Below are 11,692 nucleotides of genomic sequence, written 5' to 3' on the forward strand. Positions count from 1 at the left end.
AGCAGAACTGAGAACATTGTCAGTGCTTAACAAATAATAAATTATAATAATAACTGCAGTTCCTTTTGACACAACCTATCAAACTTTTGCCTTATTTCCAGGAGTACCTTACTTACCTCTGTTTAAGATTTAATACCTTCTACAACTCTGCTTGTTATGGTTGAGTGAACTGCTAATACAACCTAACAGGGTGGAAGTATTGACTGCAATAAAATTTTGACAAAGGGCAGAAACAAAATACAAAGAAAATTCTTGAACTGTTCCTTTCCACTTACTAGTGCTGCTTTACAAATCTTAAAAACTGAATTCAACAATAGATTTGATCTATTCTATTGTTAAAATGTAAACCACTATGCTTACAAGTTAATAGAATCACACTTAAATTTTCTGATAGTCTGTTTTTTAAAAAAGACAGACTCATTAGGCTTTTTTTACAGAAAGGTGAATGTGTCCAGAAGCACATCTCTTATTATTAATTATTTTTATTATAAGGAACTTGGATGGCTCAGAAAGTTGTTAACATAGCTGGGGCCACCATTGTAGTGTGGTCTTGTCTTGGAGTTACTAACACTCATTTCATTTTCTGATCATTTGGTAGTTTTTATGCAATTTGTTGGTGGGTTTTACTCACTTAGAACAAGACACATATTCACGTCATAGAGAAAATCATCGGGTCAACTCTAAGCTGCTGCTAATTATCACAGGCTTAAATGGACCCGTTTCAATTTAACCCAGTTGAGGATCTGACCAATGATCACAACTGGCATTAATTAGCAGATGTGTTATCAGACTCCGTGGAGATGTCCTGGGTTGAGTGACAAGAGAAGCGCTCAGCTGCTGCAGCCGGTGGAGCTGTGCCAGTTTGGCAGCTGATGGCACAGCGCCCGATGCTGGCAGGTGGAAAGGCCAGGTCACCCCTGACAGAGGCACGCTGGTGGCTTCTGTCACCAGTCTCCAAGTAGAAGGAGCTGCAGACAGAGACCAGAGCACCAGGCGTGTGGTTGTAGTAAAGCACAAACAGCACAGGGCTCCTGGGAGGAGGCTGGCAGGCAGGGAAGACAGGGAGGATAGAGTGCTGAACTGACTTGTCCCTGAAGCTGGATGTGCACAAGACATTGCTCTGCTAGAGAAGCAAAAGCCACTAGCAAATGTGTTGAGGCTCTGGCTTTCCATGTGTGCCATCTGATCTGACACTGTAATGCCAGTTGCAAGTGTGTGGCAGAAGGGTGAGGGAAACACTTTTAAAAGCAGGGGATCCTGAAAAGCAGTTGAATTTCACAGAGACAGCTACTGACAGTCTCAGTGCTATTATAGCTGCAAACTAGAGGTTTGGACCATGACTAGAAAAGTGTCTTGAGCAGGTCATGGGGGGGAATGAAGAGCAGGAATGAGAGGCTGCAATTTTATCAGAGAAAAAGGGCATTTTATCAGGAAAAAGGCATCCTCCCTTTGCACTTACCTGAGTGCTTTGTGGGTTAAAACCAGGCCAGTAACCTGCCCAGATGTTGCTCAGTAGCAGCCAGTTCCTCTTTCTCATGCCTACCTACCTCTACAGGATGGTGGCAGGAACAGCTAATGGCATGGGACCTTTGTAAAGATTTATGGTTTCTTAATATTTACAGGACAAAGCTGGACATCAGGTAGCTCAGGGAGTAATTTTTCAGCTCTTGACAGAGTTTGGAAATTAGCTTAACTGACCCCATGTATTTTGATGTGCTGTGAAAAAAATAAATTATTTTAATTGTGAGATCTTTCTGTCATAACCCAGGAAAGGAAAACAGCAAGAGAGTGAGAGTTCAATAGTACTGGGACTGGAGAAGTTTTTAGACTGGTTGCAGACCTCTGGCCCAGCTGATAGGAAGATGCAGGCTATGGAAGGAAGGCACTACCACCTGCAAATTCTCTGTTACCCTTTCTGCCATTTCTCCCAGCACTCAAGGCAAGATATTAAAAGACGTTTATGCATCTATTTGCTGTGAAAAATCTGTGTCCTTCTCTGAATAGTTATCTTTGGGCCCAAGGCCATGAAAGGGGATGACTGAGACTTGTGTGGGATATAGATGTCCAAGTCCAGGTTCCCAATCTACACATTCTTTGCATTTTTTGTTACTTGCATTTTTGATAAGAAAGTTCTTAAGAAATCTAAAAGCTTTTTTTTCTGCTTATGTCTCTTCGTCAGTCACCAGCTCAGCTAAGTTGAACTTCCCTGCAGTTAATCCTGATTCATCTCCTCAAACCATCCTCTGCTTTACCCATATGTCTTCCAAGAGTGTTGTGGTAAAGCACATGTAACACATGATCAGGACTGAGCAGTACACAAAGTACAGCAGCTGTGTTCACTGTCATTCAAAGGCATTAACTTCAAACTCCACCCAAGCTTCAGGGGCTTCAAGCCCTTATCTCTTATCTGCAGAGAGAGCAGGAACCTTAGGTAGGAAGCTGCATGCTAAATATTCATGGGGGAAGAGATTTTTCATACTTCCTGCAGAAGTGGTGCTGACACATGTAAGGTTCTCTGGGAGGAGTTTAAGGCAATGAGGTACAGAATACAATCTCCAGCCCTACACTGCTGAATTAGCTTGGTGTTTTGGATTGATGCAAGATAGAGGATCTCTTTTTGTACACTCATTGCTGTGTAAGGTGTTTCTAAAACATTGCCTTCACAGCCACATGAAAATACAGTGATTTTTCAGAAAAATCAGTAGAACATATCCTCAAAGGATATGATGATTATTGGAGTTTTAATTAAAATAGCAGGTAAAATAAGTATTATAGTGTGCTATTACTTCTAAAATAACAACAGAATAAAGATGCCCATTTCTTTTTTGAGTGCAATTTTCTAAATGAAAAAGTAAACATTAATATCTGCAGAGATCTTACTGATCTTGTACGATAATTTAGAAAAATATCCCTATTAGGGATAGTTATATATGCTTTTTGTTGGAAATGCAATCACAGGATATGCACATAGCTGCAATCTGTAGACAGATTAAGTAAATTAAATCACTCAATGTCTTTTTTCAATAGCTCTAAAGTTAAAAGTAATTTGCAAAGAAAATACTCAGTTTCAATTGGTTTGTAATATCTGTTAATGATCTTTGGAAAAATTTCTGATAACATGCAGGAATTCCCTCAGGGGCAGGGTTGTGAATAAGTGGATTTTTTTAAGTTTGAGATGTCATTAGCTAGTGATTTCTTTGAAGTAAAAAGCTGTTACAGAATAAATTGCAGAGGTATACAAGTGAACAGGACAATCATTTTTATGAATAATATACATTATTTCCACTGTGCTTTCTGGCCTCCAAAGAAATAATTTACAATCTATCTTGCCATTACGAACATCCTGGAAGAGCAACTGCATGAGCATTTTGTGCTTACTTTATGTGTATTCTTTGACTTTATATAAAAGTACACCTTGATGGTATAAAGCCACCAGTGTGAGGAGCTGACTTGACCCCTTTAATTTTTTTTGTTTTCTTTTCCCCCTAGGAGATAACTTTTTGAACTCACAAGGCTGAAACAACTTCCCTTAACTGAAATGACCCCAGCACAGCTATTCACTAGAAGACATCCTCCTTGATTTCTTGGGGGGACAATAAGATGACTGAAGTTGTAGGTAAGTGCAATCATGTCAAAAAGTGCCTCTATTCTCTTGGTACCTTGTCAGCATGAACATATTCTTAACAGTTCAAAGATGAATCGGGTATCTATCATGCCCCACCACAGTAAGGTAATATGACATAAGGCAATAAGGACAAATGAGATCTCCTGGTTCTGCTCCCACCTTAGGATATCTCAAGTAGAAAAGAGTGCCAGAAACATCATAGAACACACTTGTCCATGGGGAATGTTGTCCTGTTCCAAGGTTCAGTTATACAACTCAACCATGGGCGCCTGAGGATGGACTTTCTGCTTCCACTGGTTCCTGTGGGTGGTTCTGGGTTTGGATGGGATTGGAAGGGATGCACGTCTGCGTAATGGGGCACTGGGACTCCAGTGTGTGCTGTCACACCAGACAAGAGATACAGTTAATTGCAGCCATTGACCTTTTGATTTCCTCACCTTCCTCCAAACCTTTTTTGCCCTTTTTACCTTGTTGGACTTGGTCATCTTATTCCTGCAGACCTGCAGACAGAGCTGAAGACCCACCATGCTAGCATGAGTATGACTGATGCCTCCAAGGTTCCCATACAGGGATGGAGAGAAAGGATTTGTCCCACTCTAGAAAGAGATGAGACAGTCACCAGTTTGAAAAGCCTCCTGGACTTTCCTGACCCTCTGAAGGCCCAGTGTGATGGTTTACCATGTGTGAAGGGGCTGTTCTGGCACTGCCTATTGATTGGCACATACCATGAACCACTGGCATGATTTGACATCATTGTATAGTAGCAGCTAGTAAAACACAGATTTTTAAGGCTACAAGCAACCATTATTTTAATCTAATCTGATCTTCTGCATAATGCTTTCAACTGAATTTAACCCAACCTGAGCTTTGTGTGAAGATTTGCTTTTATGCCTAAGATTGACTTCTCGTTTACAAATATGTTGCTGTTTCTCTCAGTGCTAACCATGTGATAGCAAGTTCCATTAATTAGCTGTACATTGTTTGGAAAAGCAATTCCTTTCATCCATTTAAAATTCAATACCTTTTTGTATCACCTTGCAGGATAGGAAAGACTTTTTCCTCTGCTGCTAATTAAGTTCAAAGATCCTGAGGACAGAATGTTATTTATATTATAGTCATGCTTAAGTAGAACTCTGACGAAGCCTGGGGATCCCATCACACAAAGTGAGGGAGACTGTGCAAGTCCTTTGGGACTGAGATTCTTTTAATAGACACATGGCACATTTTCAAGGAAGATGAGTGATTAAACTGAAAAAGTTGCCAGTCAAGTCAACGGATTGTTATTTTTCAACCACCTATGCCTTTCAGAAGAGAAAGGTAGGGAAAAGTGAAGTTTCTAAAAGTTAGACCCAAAAAATGAGTTAGGAGTGTAGTCAAGTTCTTTGGAAAGCACTTTTCACAAGTGCATGAAGTGACAGGACAAGGGACAATGGCCTTAAGAGGAAGAAGAATAGATTAAGATTAGATATTACAATGAAACTCTTTACTATAAGAGTTTCCAAGTAAGGCACTGGAACATGTTGTCCAGAGATGTGGGACGCCTCATCCTTGGAAATGCTCAAGGCTAGGTTATAAGGGACTCTGAGTAACCTGCTCTAATGGAAGGTATCACTGCTTATGGTGGTGGGATCAGAATTAGATGATCTTTAAGGTCCCTTTCAACCCTAACCATTTTATGATCCTATGATTTAACAAAGGAAAAGTGTTTCTAATATGTAGCTCTGTGTCCTGTCCACTGTCCATGAGTCAGATTGGCCTCCAGTGGCTGAAAGTTCTTTAAAACAACAGGGTACACTGAGGAAAATACCTACAGCATCTGGTTCATGAAAGGTCCCAGAGCTTTCCAGAACTGCTGGGGTCCAAGGACATTTTCTAGATTGTCTGAGACAGCAGCATGTGTTCTAAGTTTATGGAGAGGCTTTGTTCAGTTCAGTATGATTTGAATCATAGACCTCTAAGATCAAGTCCAAACATTAACCTACCACTGCCAAGGTCACCACTAAACCATGTTCCTAAGTGCCGTATCTATGAATGTCCCATGAGAATATATCTTTCCTGAGAGACAAGGTGGTGCTTATGTTCTTTTTCTTTTCTCAAGAAATTTCCCATCTTTTTGACTTTTATCATTTTTATTACCATTCTCTGGACTTGTTCTATTTTACTTTCTTTTTTCAGGGATAAGGTGGCCAAATTTGAAGACAGTATTCAAAGTGAGGATGTGCCACTGATTTATATAATAGCATTATAATATTTTCCATATTATTCTCTAAAACTCTTTTCTTTGTACAAACCCTGTAAGATTCTTTTAATTCTTTGAACTACAATGCCTTTTAACATCTGTAGTTTACTCTGATCAGATTTTAACAAAGGAATAAAAGGGTCCATTTTTCACATAGAATTTTATTTATTGTTTGAACTTTAGAGGAGAAATTGGTTAACTTACAATTTAAAATTCTTGGAAATGTAGACCATTGGGCAAAGATTTCATTATCTATGTATTTCTATACTTTCTGTAGAAGTGTGTGAGGCTGAAAGTTAGTGTATAGGATCTTCACTCAATAGGCTTGTCTTTTGCTTTATAGACATGGACAAAACCTAATTTGGAGCTACCAGCATCCCCAAAGATGTCAGAAAGGGCATTCACCTCTACCCCCTTCCTGATGAAACATGCTGGAGCCCCACATTTACATGCTGTTCATCCAGGACCAAGTGTGCATGCAGCACCTGAATTTTGCCATCTCCCACATACTGTACCTCAGACTTCCATGCCAGACCAGGGAAAGACCCCTTTGCAAATTATGCACTTGCTGGCTGCAGAGGATGAGGATCTTGCTCTTGTGTCACAGCTTGGCATTATGCCTTCATCAGGATATTAGAAAAGGCTCAGGGAAAATGGCTACAGCTATTCTATCACCTGAGACACTTCCAGCAGCTCCCACCTTTCCTTAGAATTACCAATCCAAGTGGTGACCCTGCCTGACCCTACTTATCTTGTAAAACCTGACAAGATCACAGCCTGAAGCAGTATAGCCACAGGCTCAATACTGGCTACCAAAGTGTCTGTTTAGTATTTTCAAGAAATGTTGCTCTAAAGATTTACAATACCAGCTGCTAGATATATGGACAGCACCAACACAGCTCTGACCCCTGAACATTCAGCCCCACTTACACAGAAATTTGTGTCTCTCAAGGGGCCAACATTGAGCTGCCACAAACTAGTGATTCCCTACCTGCAAGCAAGTGGATTTTAAGTACAATTTGATTATATATTCTAAGACATTGGGTAAAAGTATTTGAAAACTGGTCTTGAGTTTAGAATTCATGGTTAGTTTTTTTCATTGGTTGCATTACTGCTTTAGCATTAAAAAGGCCTCTGCCATTTCTGTGTAATATATAGAATTTACTTTTAGTTTGGTGTAGAGAATTTTCTTCACTCTTCCATGACCAAAGCAGTTTTTCATTAGAAGGTATTTTTAGATGAACTGTAAGTTTCCTCCCCAGCAAAAATTTTAACAGCACCAAGTGAAAGCAAATGCACATTTCCTCAGATATCTCTAAGGATAAACACAGGTTTAAATATACAAAAAAAATTTAAGGGTTTAGTTGCATATGGGTTCATACACCGGATGCTTTAAGTTCTTGCAAAGTTGTGTGGGCTTTTTTCCCCTCTTCTTTTTAGAACAGCAAAGACTTGGAACAGACATTGAGGTCCTATTGCTCCTGTCGGAAACTTCTGTTGGCTGCAGTGTGAGTTGGATGGGACCCAGAGAAACCAAATACAGACAAGTAATGATGAGTTGGCCATACAAGCAAGGAAAATCACAGATAACAGGTGCACACCAATTAGCAATGTATCTTTTGGGTCATCCAGTACATCTTCCTGACACTATGAAGTTGTTTCTTATGGAATATTTTTGTGGTTTTTTGTGCCTAGGTTAAATTTCCTAAGCGATGCTGTATCTCAAGGGGGAGGTTGTGTTGCCTAGAGTATCCCGTTGTCAGGAGTTTTTTCCCATTGTTAATGCCATCATATTTCTTCCATTTAAGACCCTTTGCAAAATTCCTTCTTTCCCTTCTTTGATCTCTTTTAACTGGTATGATGTTGTCTTTAGTTAGCACTAAGGCAACTCATAGATATTTAGCTCACCTAATCTTTCCTAATGTAGCAGTCCTTTCACCCTACTTGTTATTCTTCATTTCTTCTCATCACACAACTGCCTATCGGTATCTTTTGTAATTATGAGATTTTAAAGACGTGGTGCATTTCTCTGATCTAACAACAGATCTGGCATAGAGCTGAGCACCCTTAGTGTCTTGTCATGGTGTCCAGGGGAAAGCTGCATGCATTCTGAACAGGCACACAGATATCCTGCTTGAACCACTTCTTCAGTGACACTTTATTGACCCACAAAGCACTACCAAAACAGTTAACTTAGGAGTTAAAAAAATAAAGTACATGGCACTTTTTTTTTTATTTCTCATAGTGTAAACAGGCAGAATAGCACAGATAAAACATCTTTGATGCTGTTGAGACTATCTAACTCTTGGTCATGAACATAACAGATTAACATCATGGGAAACATCATCGTCCATAACTACATCTGAGTGCTAGAAGAGTACATTGTAGAAAGTAGTTATATACATAGAGACGAGCCTAGCTGTTCACTTCAGGCAATAAGTTCTGATCTACAAACTACAATACTCCTTTTGTGCTAGATGAGATCTTGGTTGTAATTGACTGTCTTTACCTTTGTGTTCTGTTGGATTGGAGGAATATAATTTTAATCTGCTCTCTTTAAATTTCCATTAAGGAATGTTTCGGCTACCTACAGCCTCATCCGATGATGCTTAATGAACTCAGCTAGCTCGATCTTCTGTGCACCAGCAGGGACTTCTTTAAATGGGTAAACTGTATAGAACATTGTTTTCAAGTTTAACGTACTTGGAATTAACCTTATAAAATAACGGCATCTCTAAAGACAGGTTATATACATAGCACAGACATGTATGTGTGCATTTATATGTGCATGTCTGTGTATACATGTATATATATACATAAGTGCACACATATGTATAGAAATGCTGATGTTATTCAACTTTTTGAAATCTTTACAGCTAGTATTAACATGAATGTGCTGTTAAATTCGGCAGTGTTATACATTTTTGTTGGAGTTTACTTCTGTAAGATAAAATCATAAAGATAAGCTGTGAAACTCGTGCAGATGATGACATAATTCTAGAATCTCGTGATGCTGAATCTCATATTTCTATGAGTGTGGGATGGATGTTCCTCGCTGAAATAATTATACTGCCTATTGCAATATATGTTTCCCTGTTTTTATGTGGGCACTGAGATGTCCAAACTATTAAACATATATGGTACAATGAGTCCTGTGTTCCTTATTTATTCTAAAGAAGGCAATTAATTTCTATGGTTTTATAGTATAATAAAGCAAATTACTCTAAGAATCTCTTACAAGTATAGCAATAATCTATGACAATATGCATATTTACTTTTAATAATGATGTCCAAATATACATATGTGCACATAAATATGCATATATGTATATACAAACACAGAGAGACATATACACAAATTAAATGAAACCAATTAGAATGTGGCATAAGTAGATTCAGAGCTCACCTGTTATGGCTGTGTGAAGGGATAATTTGAGCTACAAGGACATGCAAGAAGACATAGTTCAGTGTACTCCATTGGCTCAGTCTCATTATGCTCACCCGTGACAGGCTGTGCGCTAAGGCGGGGTACCAGCAGACATTCGTAATGACAGCTGGTTCAAAACAGAGCTTTCAAAGTAGTGCAACACCCCTAACTTTCTTCCAAGTTTTGGTGTTTGCCAGTGCTTAACTGAGGCTGGTTCTTAAGGTCAGATGTTCAGAAATAAGTTGTTCAGAAAGAATATGATTCTTTATGTTTGAGCTGTAGATATGTTCAACATATAGGCTTTTTGTTGCCCGTGAGTTTGCATTTGAGCTCACATATGGATTATGCTTGTCTACTATCCGCAAAAATGATGGATGTTTCTCCCTGATACCATACCCTATTTGCCTGTGTTGTTCTCTATGAATTTCTTCATTCTCTTGTGGGCTACATAAACTGAGATTCAGATGGGAGCCCTTTCTTTTTACTGGGACTGAAAAATCTGTCAGCTGCTATGCTGAGAAAGGGAGGAAAAGCAGCTTTACTTTAACATCACCCATATTACACCCCCTATCCTCAACCAACCAGGAACACAGCAAAAAAAAGCCCAACTGAGCTTCAGTTGTTGTGTGTGAATTTTCCTGGTGGATGCGAATAGAATCTGGAAATACACATACTCCTCCTTGGGAGAGAAAAGCAAACAGGTTTTATCTATTTGCAATTGAACTCAGTGAAAAATAACCAGGCACAGAAAGCACACTTGAAGGTAAGATATGAATATAAGTAAAGATAAGTATCACTATGCTAAATTCAAGGGAAATGTGCCACATTGTTATAATTATTACAGAGAACATGTGCTAATTAATTGTTACACTGTGCTGGTGCAAGACTTGAGTATTCCATGTGGGACAAATAGAGGAGCTGACCCTGGGATATTGCTGACTCTTGTTTAGAAACCCGTGTGTGAGGAGCATGCCATGAATGTCCTTGTGAAAATGAGACTGGTGAGCTGATTTGGTCTTAGAAATTACTTTTCAGAGGGGTTAGAAAAATATTTTAAATCCCTGATAAATTTTTTGTTGTACTGGATGACTGGACGGCTGAGTGTGTGCAGTGTGTTCAAAAGCAGTTTTGTGTTTATCATACCACCTGGGGAACCTAAGCACTAAGTGTCAGGCCTTCTGAGGAATTCAGACAAAAAATAGCCCTGCTGTTAGGGGATCTTCAGTGCTCCTAGGACACTTCTCTGTAGATGAGATCAAGGAGACCTGAGCATCAGGGGGTTCAGAAAAGCATTGACCATGTGTCTATCCGTCTCTTTTGGATCTGCACTCATTTCTGGAGTATTGACTCTGCTTTAGCTGGATGTGCATCTGGGGAGATGTTGACGGGAACATGATGGGTCTGTCCTCATTTCTGGAGGAGGTATGAGTCTCCTGCAAGCCAGAGGTCTGTGCAGGGCTGTTTCCCTGCAGCAGGCTTGCATGTCTTACAGACACCCGTCGTGCTAGCTCCAGCATGGTACGTGTGAGCAGTGTTGGCCACGCTCACAGGCTGGCGATGCTCCTGTTTGCCATCAGCCTTCCCTCCTGGATCAGGGCCGCTACCGATTGCTGAGGGGTGGCCAGGAGCAGCTCCCTCTGGTGAAACTCTTTTGTGCTTTTATCTCCCTTTTCTTGGCAGTAAACTGCCACTGGCTCCCAGCCATGGCCCCCTCGCCCTCCCCAGTGCCCAGCTTGCATGCTCAGCCAGTGCCTACATCTCTTCCAGCAGCTGGCCCTACTCTTCCTCCACAGCTGGCTGCTGCCCCCTACTGTGTTAATTATTATTTATTATGGATATTCAGTGTACATTATGTGTCCAAAGTCCAGTACAGTCTGAATCACTACCAGGGTCCCACTGTGTGGGCTGAAGCACACAGTCATGCAGGGTTGTTTCACATTGATATTCACTTGACTCTCACACAGGGAAAGACTGAGGGGAAAGGGGTGAAGGTGGCTGTTGGCACCTATTAGCACTATCTGATGTGACACCTACTCTCTGTGCTGTGTTATGTGACTCCTGCAACAGCACAGCTGAGCGCAGAGCTCCTTTTTCTCCACCTTGCTATCAGTAGCAGGTCTCCTGCTATTCCTGTTACCTAACTGGAAACACCTGAGTTGTTTTCCAAAAGTCATGGTTGCTACATAATCACAGTTTAACTCCCTGTTGCTGTGAATGCAGACATTGCTTGGCACAGCATGGCTATATGGGATACCATTTTCTTTCCTGTTTTCATCACCTTCTTCTCTGAGTTTCTTTGTTCATGCGTTCCTCTCCTTACACTTCAACATTCCTTCACACCCTGCCTCCCTGAAGACACTACCCTCAGTTAAAAACAGAGGAGCTGTAACTCCCACAACTT

The 11,692-nt window shown here is 40.3% G+C and overlaps 1 long non-coding RNA gene across 3 annotated transcripts in view; it reads left to right on the forward strand.

Annotated features, from left to right (window-relative positions):
- The window catches only part of LOC102039466, a 39,168-nt gene extending 30,155 nt beyond the window's left edge, over positions 1 to 9,013 (forward strand). For all 3 annotated transcript variants that reach the window (XR_265308.2, XR_004081646.1, XR_265309.2), the window contains 3 exons: positions 3,490 to 3,616; positions 7,305 to 7,457; positions 8,437 to 9,013. This is a non-coding gene — a long non-coding RNA (uncharacterized LOC102039466). The remainder of the gene's footprint in view (positions 1 to 3,489; positions 3,617 to 7,304; positions 7,458 to 8,436) is intronic.
- The last annotated feature ends 2,679 nt before the right edge of the window (positions 9,014 to 11,692 follow it).

The sequence above is a fragment of the Geospiza fortis genome, unplaced genomic scaffold, assembly GCF_000277835.1.
Source record: "Geospiza fortis unplaced genomic scaffold, GeoFor_1.0 scaffold192, whole genome shotgun sequence".
Taxonomy (NCBI): domain Eukaryota; kingdom Metazoa; phylum Chordata; class Aves; order Passeriformes; family Thraupidae; genus Geospiza; species Geospiza fortis.